We start from the raw sequence: 21,455 nt of genomic DNA, 5'->3' as shown, positions 1-21,455 counted from the left end.
TTACATAACATGAATCATACAACTGGGGGATAGCTAAATTAAGGATATTTTCTGTTTAAAATCTCACAAATTTATAACAGATATATATACTGCTGTGGTCGCAATTAATGCTAGCCAGTGACATACCAGTGTGTGCTGCGGTGGGGGACAGTTATATGCTGCTGTGTCCCAAAGCCTGAATAGGCAAGATGCCCAGGAGATGGAACAGTGCGCAGTGTTGCTGATGGCACTACTACGGTACTTTGCTTTAAATAATTGCGTTGCTTTGATTTTGTTAACAATATGCATGATAACAATATCATTGCGCATATTGCTGAAACCCTGTACACATGGGACGATTTTATCCAGTATTGCTGGCTAAATGGTTGCTGAGTGACCATATCACCCGTGTTTTTTGTTTGTTGTGGGCGATAAATCGCTATGAGCACGGAGCATGCTCCCACAGCCAGCCCTTAATGGATGCTGGTCACAGGAGGATGCTCCTTCAATTATGGCTAAAAATTGCTGGTGCACAATGCACTGAGAGATATTAAGCCAAAATTGATGAGCAACCAAATTGCACCCTGTGTACACACCATTACACACTATGGGGGAAATTTACTAAGAATCCGATTTTTCGTATTCGTATTCTTAATACGAATGAATACGAATACACATGGCTGTTTTAGTCGTATGCAAATTCGGGTTCCGGAGGGTTCCGGAGGGCTCAAGAAAGGTAAGTATCAGTATGTGTGGGCTTTGGATGAATTAAAGATTTATTTCTCGCGTGTCAGTGTGATTTTTTTACTATTTCTATTACTGTGGAACTACAAGTTCCAGCGGGCCCTTTAATGCCCCGCATTCTGGAACTTGTGGTTCTCCAAGTCCCCACATGCGGGACTCATAGTTCCACAGTATTAGACAATTGTTTACAATTCTATTTTTTCACAAAGATCAGCCCGGTAACCAACACCCAGGGTTACCGGGGACAGCACCAGGCTTCAGCCTGGGCAGGTAAGTTCTGGAGGTGGGACCCCTTCATTGGGGGGGTCCTCACTCCCCCAGGACCCCTGCCCAGGCTGAGTGGTCAGTAGGGATGAATTCTTTGGCCGGGGGGACTTGTATAAAACGTCTTCCCCCGTTTGTGGCATTACCCTGCTGGCTGGTTGGGCATGGGGCTGGTTTTTAAAATACGGGGGACCCCTATTCATTTTGTCCCCCATATTTTGGGAACCAGCCCTGGCACTGGAGCCATGAGGGCGGGATTAACAGTGAGCGCATTGGCGGATTCAGGGGGGCACCCGGGCACGTGCCCCCCTGTCATTTCAGACATTTTTTTTTCTGGTGCCCGCTCCCCCGCTGTGCCCGCTATCCCGCTGTGCCCGCTCCCCCGCTGTGCCCGGCCGGGATAGAGATGTGCTACTGTATAAAATTCACTTCTCCTGCTGGACCGCTAGCCAATGGGCGCTTGCGGTCCAGCAGCCAATCAACTGGCGGCTGCTGGACCGCGAGCGCCTATTGGCTAGCGGTCCAGCGGGAGATATGAATTTTACATAGGATAGGAGCACATTTCTCTCCCGGCCGGGCACACTGTGGAGCGGGCACAGCGGGGGAGCGGGCGAGCGGGGAGACGTGGGCGAGCGGAGCGGGGCGGGATGGCTGGCTGGCTGTCAGCACAGGCGGGGGGGGTGCACACACAACCCTCCCACCCTACTGCACCCACCCTGCTGCAAGCACCCTCCCACCCTGCTGCACCCAAGCAGATTCAGTCAAGCATGAAGCCCCTTGGCATCGAGCATGAAGCCCCTTGGCATCGAGCATGAAGGTAAGTGGCACTTATGTGTCAAATGTGTAATGGGCATTATGGTGTGATATATAGTATGTAATGGGCATTATGGTGTGTTATATAGTATGTAATGGGCATTATGGTGTGATATATAGTATGTCATGTGCATTACGGTGTGTTGTATAGTATGTGACGGGCATTACGGTGTGTTATATAGTATGTAATGGGCATTACGGTGTGTTATATAGTATGTAATGGGCATTACGGTGTGTTATATAGTATGTCATGGGCATTATGGTGTGTTATATAGTATGTAATGGGCATTACGGTGTGTTACATTGTATGTAATGGGCATTACGGTGTGTTATATAGTATGTAATGGGCATTACGGTGTGTTATATAGTATGTAATTACGGTGTGTTATATAGTATGTAATGGGCATTACGGTGTGTTATATAGTATGTAATGGGCATTACGGTGTGTTATACAGTATGTAATGGGCATTACGGTGTGTTATATAGTATGTAATGGGCATTACGGTGTGTTATATAGTATGTAATGGGCATAACGGTATGTTATATAGTATGTCATGGGCATTATGGTGTGTTATATAGTATGTAATGGGCATTACGGTGTGTTATATAGTATGTAATGGGCATTACGGTGTGTTATATAGTATGTCATGGGCATTGCGGAGTGTTATATAGTATGTAATGGGCATTGCGGTGTGTTATATAGTATGTAATGGGCATTACGGTGTGTTATATAGTATGTCATGGGCATTACGGTGTGTTATATAGTATGTAATGGGCATTACAGTGTGTTATATAGTATGTTATGGGGATTACGGTGTTATATAGTATGTCATGGGCATTATGGTGTGTTATATAGTATGTAATGGGCATTACGGTGTTTTATATAGTATGTAATGGGCATTACGGTGTGTTATATAGTATGTAATGGGCATTACGGTGTGTTATATAGTATGTCATGGGCATTGCGGAGTGTTATATAGTATGTCATGGGCATTACGGTGTGTTATATAGAATGTCATGGGCATTGCGGTGTGTTATATAGTATGTAATGGGCATTACGGTGTGTTATATAGTATGTCATGGGCATTACGGTGTGTTATATAGTATGTAATGGGCATTACAGTGTGTTATATAGTATGTTATGGGGATTACGGTGTTATATAGTATGTCATGGGCATTATGGTGTGTTATATAGTATGTAATGGGCATTACGGTGTTTTATATAGTATGTAATGGGCATTACGGTGTGTTATATAGTATGTAATGGGCATTACGGTGTGTTATATAGTATGTCATGGGCATTGCGGAGTGTTATATAGTATGTCATGGGCATTACGGTGTGTTATATAGAATGTCATGGGCATTGCGGTGTGTTATATAGTATGTAATGGGCATTACGGTGTGTTATATAGTATGTCATGGGCATTACGGTGTGTTATATAGTATGTAATGGGCATTACAGTGTGTTATATAGTATGTTATGGGGATTACGGTGTTATATAGTATGTCATGGGCATTGCAGTGTGTTATATAGTATGTAATGGACATCATGTGTGGGCTTATGTGTAATTGGAATTACAAAGTTCACTAAAATGTGCAATGGGCATTACGGTGTGTGGTATAATGTTGGTCCACGCCCACTTTTAACTGAGCAGGAGCCTCACCTACTACAAATTGAGAGGAAGGTGGGGCGCGAAACATGCCCTTGCTCCGGGCACCGTGGCACCTAGCTACACCACTGCCGCCGCCTTATAGGAGACAGACACTAGAGGTACTGCTATACCTCTAGTGTTTGTCAGAACAGAAGAGTGCAGCCAGCGCTACCCGGAAGTGTGGATTTGGGTAGCACTGGCGCGCTATTTAAATGGAACCCTTCACAAGCATGCACCCTGGCTCCCCCCTGGCAAAAAAAAAATATCAATCCCATGGCAGGGCAACAAGAATAAAACCCCTGGCAAGAAGCATGTAACCCCTGGCAACAAGTGATATTCCTCTGACAATAAGTATGTTGGTAAGCAGCAATTAAATGGTATAATATGTAATAGGCATTATTATGTTTAATGGGCATTTTGGTATTGGCATTATGTTTAATGGGCATCACAACGTATGGCATTGTGTTTTATGGGCATTACTTTGTTGGCATTATGTGTAATGGCCATTACAGTGTGTGACATATTTAATTGGTATTACGGTGTGTGACATTATGTGTAATGGGCATTACTGTGTACATTTTTGGCTCGCCGACGGCGCGCAATGTCCCTATTTATACATCATTATCTATACTATGGCTTAATCCATGTGGCGTTATCTGAATTTTGGCTTAATCCATGTGGCATTATGGAAATTTTGTCTCATTCTTTTTGGCATCATGTGTAAGCGGCAAGTATAATAGGGTCCACTATTTTGTTGCATAATGTGTAAAAGTGGTATATGGTGTGATACACTACACTCAAGGACACGCCCCCTTTGGAATGACCACGCCCCCTTTTTAAAAAAATCAGCGCGCACACCACTGCATCCTTCACTTTTCCCTCCACAGTGGGCCTATGGACTTAAAATGTCAGGGCCTATTTCTAATCCCATTCCTTCCCTCTCTCTCTGCTCTCCTCCTCTCTATCTCGCTTCACTCTCTAAGAATGCACACTGGCCACCACTAGGCAAATCTAGGCATTTGCCTAGGGCACCGGCCACTGGAGGGCGGCATTTTGCCCCCCCCCCCCGTGCCGCCCAGGTACCTGTCCTGCGGCGCTGTGTATTTAAAGCTGTTGTTGTGAAAACACTGGCAGCACGGCGCACGCTGATCTCAGCCAATCAGCGTGCTGCCAGTGTTTTCACAACAGAAGCGCTTCCGCTTAGCCCGGCGGATAGCGCTTGTTATTTCTAATGGACTGCAGGGACCCCCGCCGCCAGCTTTAAATACACAGCGCCGCAGGACAGGTACCCCCCTCCCCCGGCACCGGACAGCGCCGCATGACAGGTACCCCCCTCCCCCGGGTCCGGACAGCGCCGCAGGACAGGTACCCCCCTCCCCCGGCACCGGACAGCGCCGCAGGACAGGTACCCCACCCTCCCCCGGCACCGGGGCGCCCCCACCCCGACTCGCCTGGGGCGCTCCGGTGCCTTGCACCGGCCCTGACACTGGCACTACCAACACCGCTCACTCCCATCCCCCCTGTCATGGTGCCCCCCCTGTCATTTTCTCCTGGATCCACCCCTGAGTGAGCGGGAACGGGAGTGGTACTGAAATCGCATGGCATCGCACGCATGTCACTATAAAGAGGCATGCGATACGATTTCAGTACGGTACCGTACGTACAGAAATTGGGTGCCGTGCTAGGAAACAAGTACCTAATTATTAAAAATGTATTAATAATAACAATTAAATTACACAAATCACCGGCTGGTAATAATCATAAAAAAATAATGAATAAATAATAATAATTATAGATCACTCTATATATACAACTCATTCTGAGGTATTGCATAGGTTAATTTGTTAGTAAAGCATAGTAGGAAAAACTGCTTTCTCTGTAGTGGGTTAATCAGTTCAGGTTTTGGTTTTTATTGTAATTGCTTTGTTAATATGAAAAATAATTGCAATGAGAAATAGACAGTTAATTAGCTCTCTCACAGCTCTGTTGGTTAGTGGCTCAAATATTAGTAGCATGCATATTTGCCAGATTTTGCAGAAAAGCCTCGTTCTCGTTTGGACCACACGCACATGCGCACCAATGCATATCCAAGCATCGATTCAGATTTGAGCCCTCATTAGTAATTTCGTCTGTGTGCGCATGCGTGGTAAGGCATATTCACGTCTTTATATGGATTTAAGGCACACTGTTGTATAAGTCTGTTCTTTCTATTATTCCTGCAAAATTTGAACACCTTCTAAACGGATTAATACTTACTTACCTCTTTTCAATTATTAATTTCTACCTCCTCAAATATATAAAAAATAATTTTCTTTACTTTCAATTAGATACCAATTAAAACATTGAGGCATTTATAACTAATAAAAAAATAATGCTAAAAACATGATGACAATAATGGGTCTGGTGCATGTACAATATACCTAACATAAGTACACAGTATCCACAACAGCGTCAGAGCCTGAATCAGGTCCCGGGTGTAACCACCTTAAGTCTACACTGTGGGATTTTAAATGATCTGTACAAAGGATAGCAGTGTGAATCTTTACTGTATCAACTTGAAAGAACTTAACAATAAACCAACATTGTGAATAACCATTATTTTGGGCAAATAGATGCAGCAAGTAGACCAACTTCTGAAGGGTCTCTCACACCAGGGCTGACAGACATTTCAAAAGTGGTGCCAGCTACCAATCGGAGCTCGCAGACCATGATTTTGTGTAAATACTTAGGTGTTTATTCTGGTTCAGGCGGCTGGGCCGTAAGCGTACGTTCCTGTTTTTTTTTTTTTAATCTGCGCATGCGTACCTTCCGTAATGCGCAGGCGCGACGACTGCACAACGCTCACGGACGGGTCTTTCCATGCAAAAAACCTGTCCACAGGAGTACGGTCATTGTGGGCGGCATAGGGGCGTGTTGAGGGGAGCGGCCGAAATAATGAGGGAAACTGTGCGTAAACATGGGCGTACACGGGGGTGTGTACAATAGATATACGGTGCTACTACTGCTCGATCGGCGAAAGCACCGTTCATTTCGGACACAAAACAAGCGGCCGCCAACCGCCACCTCAGACCACCCCTACAGATAACGCATGAGAGCGGACAGCTGGGTCTGCTAATTAACGCTGATTACTACTCAAACACATACAACTGAATGTAATAAGCAATGCTGCAGCCTATTAAGTCCAAACCATTATTTCACTACCTGCAAGCCACACACAGCACTCAAACACATTGGAAGCATATCTTTATACACTTCTCTACATGTAAATTACATTGCGTCAACGTTTTCACTCTAATACAAACATTTTAAATTTTTAATTTAGCTAAACTTATATAAACCACATCTAAGAGCTACAAGGATGTGCCAGTGATGTTCTAAGGCCATGGCCACTATTTAGCACACAATCTTTGTATAGTACCCAAAATACATAACTGTAACACTTTCTGATCTGCTATGAATGGGATTTTACTACACTCGATGTAAAATGCCACCATTCACATTATTGCAATCACATCTCTATAGCAAAGGATTCCTACATCTGCTTATGACACAGAAAAATCATATATATTAAAATATTTAAACATGTTTGTTCACAAGCAATTTTATCATGTTTGGTCGACTCACACATCTGTAACATACCTGTACCAAGACATGACTTGTTTTTTAGGAAGGACACATATGCATTCCTACACAAATGCCCCTTTTGACCCTTGTTTGCCTACCTCACCCACTCCATGACGAACTCATTGTTCTGGGCCTGCTTTTACCTACTAATGTAGGAGTTACCTCACCTGCACAGAAACTGCTTTCTCACCTATTAAGTTGCTCTGCACATGTGCTGACACAAACTAATTAGCTGGGAAAAGTTGGATATGAACATGTTAATGGCCATGGAGAGGGTTACACATGGGAAACTTCTACAACACATCAATAAATGCACAAAAATACCCTGGTCATTAACTACACACAAATGTATTATTTGTTTGACACAAGAAATTACACATATAACAATTGTGTGTTAATTGTGAAAATAAATTTATTTGCTGTTCAGCATCACAGCTTAGTAGATAATTTAATATCATAAATTAAAATAAAATATAAAATATTGACAAAAATAACAAACAGCAATAACAAGAGGTTGCATATCTCCAAACTTGTGTTACCCTGCAAATGCAATGGTGAAAGAAATGTGGACACCAGAATACGACCTGCAACAACCAGGGAGAATACTAAGCATGATACACACCACCAAAAATAAAACCTGCATTTCTAGAGGTCAAAATAAGCACTTTAGTTCCCTTTGCACGAAAATGGATAGATGGCCAACTCAGGAAGTGGATGTCCAGTGCAATTTAAAAATTTGGGGTCCAAACACAGAAGAAGTGACCCAGTTAACATTATTTTGGCCCTTTTTTCCCCTTTTTGGATGGGGGGCTTGGGGACAGGGGCCTTTGGCACTGAATGCTTGCGCCGTCTTGGCCCAGTGGACAGAGGAGGGTCAGCAGACGTGGTAGCTTGTGGAGCAGCTTGGGGTGGGGCAGCAGATGGGGGATTGTCCCTTAGGGACCTGGTGGTGGTGAGCAGCTCCGCCAGAATGTTATTCTGGCGGCTGAGTTGTTGGGCAATGCTTTGCATACCAGCCGCCAGAATGTCATTCTGGTGTTGCAAGGCCTCAAACTGCTGGGTGTTGCTCTCCTGCCAAATCCCCATGAAATAAAAAAACTGATTCTGACGTTCTCTAGCCTCCATCCCATGCTGCTCTATCTTCTCCAGCATCTCCGACAACCTCACATCATATGAGGCCAGTGAATGGGTTGGCCTTATTGGTGGAGGCTGGACCACTTGCTCCACCTGTGGCTCTGAAGAGGAAGATGCTGCCGGTTCATCCTGTGCTTCTGCTTCTTCTAGGATAATAATTGAAAACAATGTCACCATCACATACACAAAAAATCTCTCTTACCAAATACAATGCATTACTGTGACTTACCATCAAAAGCACCAGCAAATACCTCCACCGGGAGCTCACTATCCATATTGGATACCCCCCTGACCTCGGCCACATCAATTACATCCAACGCCTCCTCCTCCAGGAGGGTATATTCCAAACTCTCTGGCATAGGCCCCCTCCCGGTGGACATGCTGTGGTTCTACCGGTCAGTCATCTTCCTCTTCAGTACAGTTTTGAAGTCTGACCACCTACAAAATCAAAAATTCAAATATCAACATGACATATGTGCACCACTGTGCTATTGAACATCATGACTACGTTACATTTCCTAGTGTGGGTGATCTTATGTTTTTTATGCATATGTTTCCCACACACACATTAATGTCTCCATTATGAGGCATTTCAGTGTCTCATCTCATTCATTAGGCCACTAAATGCACATACATATATCACTATGCAGAAATGACATCATCCATGGCCAAATTATGCACCTCCACCTGCTGTGAAACACATCCCACCATAGCTTGACAGTGTTGATAATATGGAGTTAGTTAACTATGGGAAGGCATGCTGAGATGTGTAGTTTCACACCACATTTTTTACATCCTTGTTTCAGTAGCATCATCTGGAACTTGTTACTACAACTCTTTTTCAACTACACACTTTCTGTTGTCCCATCACATACTTCACATGAGCAGAACTGTGCACATAACCTCACATCACACCAATGGTGCATGTTTCAGATATAAATGTGGTTTATTAGACATGGTTGTGTTCACATGTGTCATTGAAGTGTAGCACTATCTACAAACACACCTTTCTATTATTCTCCAAACATACATGTAACATATGTACACACATATGACATTATCAGGGGGAGAAACACACTTGCCTTTTCTTAACTGATGTCAAATCTCTGACCACTGTTGACACCTGGTTCACTTCCTCTGTGATCTTCTCCCAAAGGTTTCTCCTTGCACTGGCACCCGGCTTCCTGGTAGGTAATTCTATCCATTCTTGTGCCCTGGGAACTAAAATACGCAATTCTGCCTCTAGAAATGCAGGGTTTCTTTTTTTGGTGGTGGTATCCTGCTCAGTACTTGGCCTAGATGGTGCAGGTCGATTTCTGGTGGTCCCAGTTCTCTCACCATGCAGTTGCTGGGTCACACATGTTTGGAAAGATGCAACCTCTTGTTCTGGCTGGTTGCTTGGCCCTTGTGGAGCTGCTGGCATTGTTAGTGAGGGGCCCCCTTGCTCTTGGGCCCTCCTTCTCCGCTCCTGCTCCCTTTGCCTCAAACTTTCAGCAGGGATTCTGCTTGTGCTCTTTGTAGGGCGTCCTCAGCTGCGGAATCATCTGAGCTAGACATGTTTGCAGCAATTATGGTCAGCATCTGACTGGATATTTATATGGTAATCTTCCGCCTTGAAGAAGGGCGCGTATATTTTTTACCGCAATGTAGTAGCTAATTTTCGCCAATATTTCCCGCCGATAATTTCCGCCGTTAATTACCGCGGAAATTACGCAGGTCTCAATGCACCTGAGCATTCACCTGTACATGCACATACACAGGTTGTTGACCATTGTGTGCTACATAATGAAATGTGTGCACATGTAATTCCAATGATAAGTGTTTTTAGGTGGTCTCTGTTGGCAGTACATGTTTGCTTTCTTAAACAAATGTAGCAACATACCAACATTACAATGCTTTCCTTACATTTGTTATGAGGATAAATTTGTCATACACCAACATGTTGTATGTGCCTTGTTATCAGCGTATGTATTAGTAGATGGTTGTGTGTATAATTTTTCGCACACTGTATATACACAGTACGTCTCTCTCTACATTGAAAGCATACTGTATATTATGGTGTGTATATCGGAACGGTCCACGAAAGTTTATATTCGCATACATATTGTTAATGTAAAATGGATTAATAAAGTTAATAATAAAAAAACTAGATTTTAGACCAATCAGCAACCACCAAAAGTTATATATGTACCTGCAATTAATAACTGCGCCATTGCCAATATGTCTTCAACAAGGGATAACCCCTTTTCAAACGAAGAGCTGGTGGCCTTGGTAGAAATCATGGACCGGCGCCTGGGGCCCATATGTAACAAATAGGGAGAAGCGGCGGGCGTATAATGCTGCCCGCCGCTTAATCTACGCCCGGACCGGCGTCCGCAGAAGCCTGGGGCAGGTGGAACGGCGCTGGTCTGACCTGCGGCGGAGGCAGCCACACCTGCTATGCTCCATACGGCGCCATATTGCCCGATGTAAGTATATAATTTACAAATATTTATGCATTTTTTAGCAATGAGTTCTGTAGTCTTAAAACATGTGCATGAGTATGTGGTGTATATGGGGTGTATATGGGGGTATATGTATACCCTCTGATTTTGTGTGTAGCATATCAATTTGTTAGCATGATAAATGTATTAAATATAACTGAAATGATAAATTGTAATGTTATGAGCATGACTAATGTGACTTTTTCTTTCCCCCATTTTCATGAAACCCAACCTTCGATTTCTATACCAACAACATGAACATTTCAGCATGCGCCAGGGCATGCATGGAAGCCCGGGAGGAGGCAGCCAGGGAGGAGGAGGAGGCCGCCCAGGAGGAGGAAGAGGAGGAGGAGGCAGCCCAGGAGGAGGAAGAGGAGGCCGCCCCGGAGGAGGAAGAGGAGACATTGGGGCCTGCTGGTGCCCACCCCATATCAACGTCCCCTTCCACCAGCCACTCCCCTACCCCCACCCACACCCCTACCCCACTTCCAACCCCCCTACAACTCCCCACCACCCACCCCCAACCCTTTCTAATCCCCACTCCAACCCACTACCTCTATCCCAACTCCAATCCCATCCCCCTTGCTCCTGACCCCCCCAACCACCAACACAGGACACCCAACCAGCGGCAAGCAGGATGTCTCCACTAGCCATAAGTAAATAATGTGGCTAATGTTTACCTACACATTTCTACACATAAACAATCACAACAACCACATATGTGTATCCAATATCATCATTAGTTGCAACATATCACTGCAGGTCGACCCTGAGGTGTGGCCTGTCCTTCTCCAGGAACAAAGGTCCCCATGGTGGATTTTTTGAGTGTGGCCATGCCTCACTCCTTGAATAATTGATATAACAGTACATCCAATGACATATCCTACATTAGTGGTGTTGAAGTTATGTGGGTCCAGGTGTTGTGTAACTACACTTCCCAGCATAATGTGCAACATTAATTTATAGATGGGTTTGGTAATAGTGTGTAAGGCCATGCGGATGCATGCTTTACAAACATAGCTGTAGGCCTATAATTTGTACAACAATGTCCTACATTTTAAATAGTAAGAAGTGCTTAAGCCGCAACAATGTCATTACCCTTAAATAGCACAGCCTAATTGTGAGGTTAGAGGTGAGTCCCCCAACACAAACCTACCAATTGGGATACAGCATACATTCATCCAAGAAGGAGGAATTTATTTAATGTTATGTAATATGTACAGTATGTGTGTGTACACATATTAGTTTTTGGTACTGTGTTTACAGCAAACCCATCTTCAATGTAGTTGAAAAATGTATGTGGCCTTCACACTTACTGGTATTATGTAAAAATACAACAAACATTTGTGTATATTATATATTATTATTATTTTTTCCCTTAACTACAGACACTGAACAGCACCAGGAGGAGGTGGCACGGGTCATGAGGGAGATATTTCTGACCCTCCTGTATTTAAATATACTTTATGCCCAACTTGAGGCTCTCTTTTAATTTTTTTTTGAAGTTTTAACGTTTGTAAAAAAAAAAAAAAAAAATTTGGTACAGTTAGAAATTGCCTGTGTTGTTAATCCAAAATATGTTTGAGGGTTTGTAAGGGGAGGTACATACAGATGTGTAATGTCAGTTATATTTGTATTTTGAGGTGAGGGGTAACAATTGATGTGTGAATGTGTGTGTTTTTGAGTAAAAACACACATAGGGCCTTATTTTGGTTTACTCTTTCTGACAAAATCCTTCTTAGATGGACAAAACCATGTGCACTGCAGGGGAGCGGATGTAAAATGTGCAGAGAGAGTTAGATTTGGGTGGGGTTTTATTTCAAAGTGAGATCTATATTGAAGTGTAAAAATAAAGCAGCCAGTATTTTCCCTGCACAGAAACAAAATTACTCACCAAAATCTAATTCTTTCTGCACATGTTACATCTGCCCCCCCTGTAGTGCACATGGTTTTGTCCATCTAAGAAGTATTTTGTCAGAAAGAGTGAACCAAAATAAGGCCCATAGTGAAAATGCATGAATGTTTAATGTTGTTAGATGAAATCATCACACATAACATCAGGGTAGGTATACATGTAAAAAATGCTGCTTTCCCACTGCAGACCCGTTTTAAGTTACAGGTAATCTTAAACGGTATTTAGCATTCCCACTGCAGCAGATTACAGTTTTAAATGCCATTTAAGTACCATTCCCATTGCAGGTAAAACGTTTTAGCTCTTCAAAACGTTTTTACAGCACAAATGAGTGCCTGTGACTTTAATGGGCTTTTCAGGGTTAAAAAGGTGCACACCCACAGTTGTTTTCACATAATAAAAGGAGGGGGAGGGGCCAGTGGTGCGTACAAATCCCGCAGCGGTCAACATTTGTGCTATGTGTCGGCTCAATTTAACCCATGGTGGACAGTAATCTATACATTGCTGGCCAGTGCCAGCTATGTATATATTACTGCCTAATAACTAAATCATTGGTGCCCAGTGGTGCCTGTAATAAATAGATTGCTGGCATGTGCCAGCAATCTATATATTACTGGCTTATGACTGTCATTGGTGCCCAGTGGTGCCTGCAATATATAGATTGCTGGCATGTGCCAGCAATCTATATATTACTGGCTTATGATTGTCATTGGTGCCCAGTGGTTCCAGAAATATATAGATTGCTGGCATGTGCCAGCAATCTATATATTACTGGTTTAGGATTGTCATTGGTTCCCAGTGGTTCCAGAAATATATAGATTGCTGGCATGTGCCAGCAATCTATATATTACTGGCTTACAAAATAAAACATTGGTGGCCAGTGCTGCTCCGTGTGGAGCAGGACGGAGGGAGGCGGGGCATGTGGCCGGACCCGGGAGGACAAGAAAAAGAGGAACTGCGGGGCGGACCGGACCAGCGTCGCTAACGGCATCCAGCCGCAGCAGCAGCCAGCCGGACACAGCGGGGCAGCGTGGACAAGTGAGTATAACAGGAGGGGGGGGGGGGGGGGGAGGCGGGGGGTGGCAGCGGGGCGTACCGCCGGGCTGAAAGTGGTTAATCTTTCAGCCCGGCAGCGTACACACACGGAGATGATGGCTGAAAAAATCAGCCATCATCTCTACCGTTTAAGATGCATTCCCATTGCCTCTTAAACGGTAGATTACCGTGTAAAACTCTGCTTTGGAAACGGGTTGAAATACCGTTTAACTTTAAACGGTATTTCAACTCTGGCGCTTTCCCACTGCAGCCTTAAACGGTATTTTGCCCTCAAAAATCGGCAATATACCGTTTTAAGGCTGCAGTGGGAAAGGGGCAAAAATCGGAACAAACTAATTATGGACATAATTCAGTACATACACACAAACAACACCACGATGTTATTTAAAAGTATAAGCAATGTGGGGACACATAGATAGTGATTAAAATGCAACATTAGAACATAATAAATATACATGTAAGCAGGGGTAAAATGTATTTTTATTAGGGAGTTCATTAAGGTAGACAATTGAGGTAATATAAAACAATAATTGAATAACAATTAGAATAATTCATTTAATTGTCTTAATCATAGTTGAAAGGCTAGATTAGCAGGTCCATATATGTGAAGGGTATGCCAGCGTGCACGGACGTACGCTCACTCTCATGATCGGTGACAGACACTGAGTTTTCCATTGAAAACAATAGAGAGCCGTCCGTGCACGGTGGCGTACGCTCAGATAGCCGCAAGATATCAGTGGGAAAATGGACGAGAGACGTCCGTAAACGGAGGCGTACGCTCTGTTGTACGCCAGCTGTCGGAGTCTAAGCGGTGATCCGTCCGTGTACGGCGGCGTACGCTCAACTGTACGCCACTCCCCTTTGTCGGTGTTTGTGAGCATCCGTATGCGGATGTTTTGTGGGTGGACTTACGCTCACCGGCCACGAACGGGAAATGTACGCTGATACGGAACGTACGTACGTTTGGCCGCCGCAAACAGAAAAAAGGTCCTTAGTACTACTGGGAGAGTCATGTGTATAAACAGGAGTACGGTGGGCACTATGATGTGTGTGGTATAATGTGTAAGGTGCATTACAGTGTATAGCAGGGATGCGGTCATTTGGTCTACTGCATTATGGTCGACAGTCATTAGGTCGAATCCATTAGGTCGACATGCTAAAAGGTCGACATGACTCTAGGTCGACATGGGAAAAGGTCGACATGATTCTAGTTCGAAAGGTCATTAGTTCGACAGGTCATTAGTTCGACAAGGTCATTAGTTTGACATTGTCTATGTCGACATTCACAAGGTCGACATGGAGTTTTTCACTGTTTTTTGAGCCAACATGTGCCGACAGGCGGTATTTCATGCCCTACCATCCACTAGGGCGTGGTGGGAGAATAAAATAGTGTGCCGAGCGTAGCGAGGCACCGTGCCCGACGCATCGCGAGCGCAGCGAGCGATGCGAGGGGATGCAGTGCACTTTAAACTGTGTCCATGTCGACTGTGTTGACATTCAGGTAAAAAAACAGTGAAAAACCCCATGTCGACCTTGTGAATGTCGACATAGACAATGTCGAACTAATGACCTTGTCGAACTAATGACCTGTCGAACTAATGACCTTTCGACCTAGAATCATGTCGACCTTTTAGCATGTCGACCTAGAATCATGTCGACCTAATGGATTCGACCTAATGACTTTCGACCATAATGCAATAGACCAAATGATCCCAACCCGTATAGCATGTGTAATGAGCATTATGGTGAGTGGCATAATGTGTAATGGCCATTACTAAAAGGAGAAAACATAACAAATCATTTAAGGGGGGAGCTATATTTATAGGCCAGTACACATTGGGGGTTATTCAAGTTCCTTCGGACCGATGTTGCGTGTCTGCACATTTCTGCGCATGTGCTGACGTACCCACCCACGACGGAATGCGGGGGGGGGGGGGGGGGGGGTTGCTGGCAGCTGACATCACCGGATGGTGAGGACCCGATGGTGAGGACCCGATTTCCGGGATTTACACACCAACATCTGGGACATGCAGGAGCCGAGGCTTACCCACCATTCATGGGGGCAGGGAGCAGGACGTGATTTTCGGAAGCATCTTGGGCGTGCAAAGCCCTATTGTAAGTATGCGGGGAGGACCCAAATTCTCTTTTTTGGCACAGGACACCAACATGTCTAGTTTCGGCACTACTATATTAGGGCCCATGTCTGTGCTGTGAATTCAGTGTATATACTATGATCTGCGGGCAAGTGTGGCATCCCAGACTCTACTGACCTCTGTGACATCAACAGCCCTTGTATGCCCTGCTATTGGATAACCCTTGGGTCTGGGAGGACAGAGAAACAGCATGGGGCTGGGAGAGTCAGCCAGCATGGAGAAGAGATGCTTGCTGGAGTGAGACACAGCCTGAACCAGAATCAGCAGCATTTGCAGACAAAAAACAGGGAGAGAGCCTGTTTCAGCCATGCACATATACAGCCTGTCTCATCTAGACACAGCCAGCTATCAGACAGTGGGGAGATTTGCACTGCTCACACTGCTCCTATAAGGCAGACAGGGAGCCAGGGTGTGGTATGGGGTTCCGACAGTCATTAGCCTGGCGTCGGGATCCCGACTGCCCGGACTCCAACAGCATGGCAAACGCAAAAAAGGCCCTTGCGGGCTCGCTGCGGGCACGGTGGCTCGCTACCTATTCTATTCTCCCTCTATGGGGGTCGTGGACCCCCACAAGGGAGAATAGCGGGTGGCCATCGTGCACCCAACGTCGGGTAAATGACTGTCGGGAACGCATCTGGCACCCAGGGAGCCATTGTTAACCGTTGGGGAAACTGCTTAATGCAGAGCGAAGTAAACCGCTAATTTGATAATATACTTTATAAGTTCAAGTACTTCAACTTCTGACCACTTGTGTGACACTGGGACATAAAATCCAAGTATTGTACTCAGGAGGAGTCTGTTGTTCCACCTAGCAGAAAAGTAGGGACCTGGACTCAGAGACACAGCCTTTCTAAGCACTCATAGCAAAAGTGCTCATTTGGAAATAATGGTTGGCATACACACACTGAAGTTATATTATGTTGTCTGATTGGATGTGATGCTGTGAAACTGTTACAGCACAGGTTGAATAATAGTATTGAGCCAATTGTTTGCTATGATTTATTGCATTGTTTTCTGCAACTTTAACCCTTATTTCTTGAATTAGAAAAGTGACTCTTTGCTCCTGCAAAATAAATGACCATGTCACTGTCCTAACATGTAGTGACTGTATTCCATACTTGCCTACCCTCCCACTTATTGCAGGAGCCTCTCGCTCCCCCGCAAACCTGTCCGCACCTCCCGATTTTTTGTGGGCTGCCATTAACACCTTCACTGCGCATGCCGGAGAGGATGGGGTCGACTCTGCACGCGCCACTATAGTACATCACAGCCGGCCACATGCTGTGTGCACTAAGAGAAAGTCCGTGGAGCTGGAGAGACGTCAGCCAGGGCTTCCCTGATGCTGGCCCCGCCCACCACACAAACACAGTGGGTTCCGTGTATCAGCCCTGCTCTCCTGCTCCTGTCACCGGCTGCTTTGATGCTGCCTCCGCCCATCCACCACATCTTCCTCCTCCCTGCACCTCCCAGGAGTAGGGAAAAGGTTAGTGCTGTGGTGTACTGGGGTCTGTAATATGAGGAGGGGAATGTGTACTTTACTTGTGTGTGTGGGGGGTTCTGTTTATAATGTAATATGGGGTGATCTGGGTGTCATGTAGTATGGGGGCTGTGTATCATGTAATATGGGGTTGTCTGTGTATCGTGTATTATGGGGGCTGTGTGTGATGTAATATGGGGTGGTCTGTGTATCATGTAATATGGGGTAGTCTGTGTGTCATGTAATATGAGGTGGTCTGTGTGTGTATCATGTAATATGGGGGGCTGTGTATAATGTAATATGGGGTGTGTTGTGTATAGTGTAATATTGGGGGCTGTGTATAATGTAGACAGAGGGATTGCAGTCAGGGAGCCAGGGGCTGCCCAGCTGCTAGGAATGCATACCTCTCAACAGTCCCGATGTTATCGGGACAGTCCCGATTGTCAGGGCCTGTCCCGCTGTCCCACCCGCGGGCGGCAGTGTCCCGCGGTGTGGGGGGGCTGTTGGGAGTCCCCCCTGTCAGCTGCTAAGCAGCGGGGAATTAACCCTTTGCGCATAGCGTCTATTCCCGCAGCCAGGGGGCTGGGGGCATGGCTAGAGGCTCACAGAGCCTCTGGGTCATGCCCCCATAGCGGCAAAATGGGGGCATGGCCTCACGGAAGAGCCGCGAGTATAGGCCACGCACCCCGAAAATTTCAACACGCCTCCGGCGCGCAGCAACAACAACCCGCCTGCTAAGCTTCCGAAGTTGGGAGGTATGGGAATGACAGAAATAGGGGTCATAATACTAGTCCATGCCCTCTCCCAATTTCAAGCACACATAAGTTGTGAAGTCTGCCATTGCAGAACACACCCCTGAGTGTCAGTAAATGGGTGGTGCCAGACAGCTTTGGCGCAGAGCATGATGTCCGTCCCCCCAGCACCCGCAATCTCCCTGAAACTAGTTTTCAAAAGTAGGCAAGTATGCTGTATTGGGGTTCTGGGAGGGGGTCCCCTGTCCCTTTGCCATGGTACAAGCAGCCTAAAAGAGGAGTGGCCAAAATCCCTTACACACAGCCTCAAGCAGATTCCAGAGCTAAAGCAGGTAAAATCAATTCACTGACACCACAATTAGGGTGTTACACAAGCTGCATAGTTACTGCGACGCGCGTAGACTAGCGAAGTAAAAGAAATTGGAAACTGTAATTTGTGATAAAAGTAGGATAGAAAGATACCAGTAAAATATGAATAAATAAGGCTTAAGCAGAACATGCGCTTCCGGCCGCACTGATGATGCCACATCCGAAAAACACTCGGGCGTCAATACCTAGTGCATGAAGCGCCGGCAACAGCACAACTTCAGCAGCAACAGCCGGTACCTCACATGCCCGGAGAACAGCGCTGCCGCTGGCTGTTCGTACGTAATGTATTGTGTGCGTGCTAGTAACGACGCTGGGCTCCGCAGCGCAGACACTATAGCACGTGTGAGGGGCGGAGGCGGTGGTGGTAGGTACAGCGGCAATCAGGCTGTGACGTAGCCGTCGTTTCCCAACCTAGTTACTCCATCTGTGCTATTCCATTCCCGATTGGTTATAAGTTCTGCTGACAGCGCCGTCTCTAACAGGAGATGACCCCGCAGCTGAGCCTGCGCCGCGGGACATGACGGGAGTTGTAGTTCTCTCGTGCTTTAGCCCGGCGGAAGGAGGTGTGCGATCTCCCAGCAGCAACTACAAGTACCGGAGTGCAGCGCGGCCGCCGCTCCTGGTTCCCCACCGGAGAGATGACTAGTACAGCATGTTGTACCGTGCTCTAGCTCCAGCTGAGCGCCTGCTGTTCCTGGATCCCTGGCGGTAAGAGGAGGAAAGAGTCGTGGCTGCGTATCTGTGGCTTCTGTCACTCCGTGCTTCTGGCCACAGTGAGTACTTTATTATCCCCGGAATGATGGATGCGCACACTGCTCCATATGGATTGGTGCCGCCGTAGTTCTAGCGCGCAGTTCCGGGCCACAGGTGTTGTACAGTGTGGCACCCGCACCTCTATGTTCTTCTGTGGCCGGCAAGTGGCAGCGGCTTTCTTTTATGTAGTTCTGCATTCCTTCTGTACTGTACGTGGCAGAGTTATTACACTCCAGTCACCAGCTGTGTTTCGCTGCTGGTGCATGTTCTCTTTATTTTGTATAATAGTTACCAGTGTCTTCTCCATTATCACTATAAAACTGTTATTACGAATTACTCCAGCAGCCAACACGCTAGCAGAGAGGGTAGGCATCTTTATTGCTCTTGTGTGTAAGCTTTGTTATGTTTCTTTTAACATGCTTTATTTTTGTTTACCAATGCCTTTTTGTCGCTATAGTTGTTATATTTGTTTATAAATCATCCTTCTCTCCTTGACCCATTCCATGAGTGACCGAATGCTTGTTTTCTGGACTCTGTCTTAATTTATGACTGCCTTCACCTATTTTAAACAGGTTAATGTAGTGGTTCTCAAACTTTGCGCTGTGGCCTTGCCTTGGTTGCCCAGGGCCAATTCAAATTAATTAGGGTCTATGTAACCAATGCTTGTGGTTGCCAGTCATAGATTATGTGTCCATTGTCCCTCACTACATAATGAAACCTAAGGATATAGCCATAATTTATATTTATTTCAAGTTTTTTTTTTTTTTTTTTTATGCTTAATTTACCAATAAGAAACATTTGGCCAATGGGTGCTGTGAATATAATTCTGATACTATAGTGTGTTGTGAAGCAAAAAAGTATGGGAACTACTGGGTAAATGGATAAGAGGTGTTTCAACACAGGTGATGGCAATCGTATATTAAGAGTAAAATCCATGAATAGAGCATTTTGCCCCTCCTGGAGAGGATTGTTGGGCGGTATGCAGTGGCGGTTTTTACTTATGGGCTGCAGCCCCCCCCCCCAAGTAAAATCTGTGAGACTGCACTGACTTCACTGTGACTGGCAGTGACTACCTATTGGAAGTCCCATTGGGAGGTGTTCCCAGCCTTTTGGGATGTCTTTCTGCGGGCGGCCGTGTAAATTTGGCAATTGTGCATGCACAGTACCTATATCAGTACTGCGCACACGCTGGTCCCGGTGCCAGTCATTTAAATTGTACAGGCGCCGGGACCAAGATTCCTTCTATGGGCTGTTGCCGAAGCAGCTCATAGAAGCTGGCCGCATGCGCAGTACAGAGGTTTGTGCCAGTCCTGTCATCGTAGGACAGGTGCCGTGGACTGGAGGAGAGCGGCGGCGACAGGGGGAGGGGGGTGCCTGCGGCCAGAGGCAGCACTCTTCCCCCCCCCCCCCCCCAAAAAAAAGGTAGGAGCCACCACTGGCGGTATGATAAATCAGAACTTATTTGTGGGCACGGTAGTTTGCTATGCATAGTCCTATAGGTCTTCAGAGTTGTCTGCAGACTTTATGGTCTTTCTACAACTCTGATGTTGGGTGGACTGCTCACGGGCACAACAGGTCCTGCAAGGTTGCATGCACTGGCCCAAAGCTGCAGCACGATTGGTACGTGGCTTGGGGTTGACAACAGGAACTGTTTTTTACATAACGAATGTTTGCCGCCCCTGATTTTTGGGCATGCATAGGCAATAATATACATCCTCATAAACCAATTTCTTGGCCACGGCAGAGGCGTTTCAGCAGGCAGTCTGCATAAGCTTATTCACAATCCCGATCCAATGCTGCGTCTTCAGACGTAGAACTTGTATTTGCGATGCCTCCTTCAGGATTAGCATGTTAGATGGTTTACAGTACTGTCGAACTATGTAGCAGGTGATCTTATCTCTGGCAAAACTTAAGGTCCCCACACACTAGAAAGATCTGCGATCGTAAGATGTGCGCATAAATTAGCCTTGAAATCTTTTTTCCGTCCTGGACAAAAGATTTCAGGCAAGCACACATCTTTACCAAAGATTTTTCTTAAGATCCCGTTTGCATTCCTATGGATCTTTTGTTAAATCTTCTAATCTTTTGTGCAGCACGTAAGATCAGAAGATTCAGCTAAAGATCCACGAGAGTGCGCATCGGACCAAAATCGGCCGATTTACCGGCCAAAAAATCGTTCTAGTGTGTGGGCACCTTAAGATTGATGCCAAAATGATTTTAACTTGTTTTTCAGATGTTGCACAAGAGGATTTACTTAGCAATACATTAAATAAGTCTGAAGGTGATCTGC

The 21,455-nt window shown here is 45.6% G+C and overlaps 1 protein-coding gene across 3 annotated transcripts in view; it reads left to right on the top strand.

Annotated features, from left to right (window-relative positions):
* The first annotated feature begins 18,970 nt into the window (after window positions 1-18,970).
* TRABD (TraB domain containing) overlaps window positions 18,971-21,455 on the top strand; it is a 30,761-nt gene continuing 28,276 nt past the window's right edge. The window contains exon 1 of one of the 3 annotated variants that reach the window (XM_083182886.1): window positions 18,971-19,185. The gene's annotated coding sequence lies outside the window, so the exon portion shown is untranslated. The remainder of the gene's footprint in view (window positions 19,186-21,455) is intronic. The other 2 variants (XM_083182885.1, XM_083182884.1) reach the window with 2 other exon arrangements.

The sequence above is a fragment of the Crinia signifera genome, chromosome 4, assembly GCF_055691185.1.
Source record: "Crinia signifera chromosome 4, ASM5569118v1, whole genome shotgun sequence".
Lineage (NCBI taxonomy): Eukaryota > Metazoa > Chordata > Amphibia > Anura > Myobatrachidae > Crinia > Crinia signifera.
Note: the sequence above shows the minus strand (reverse complement) of the source record. Positions and strands in the feature narration are given on the sequence as shown.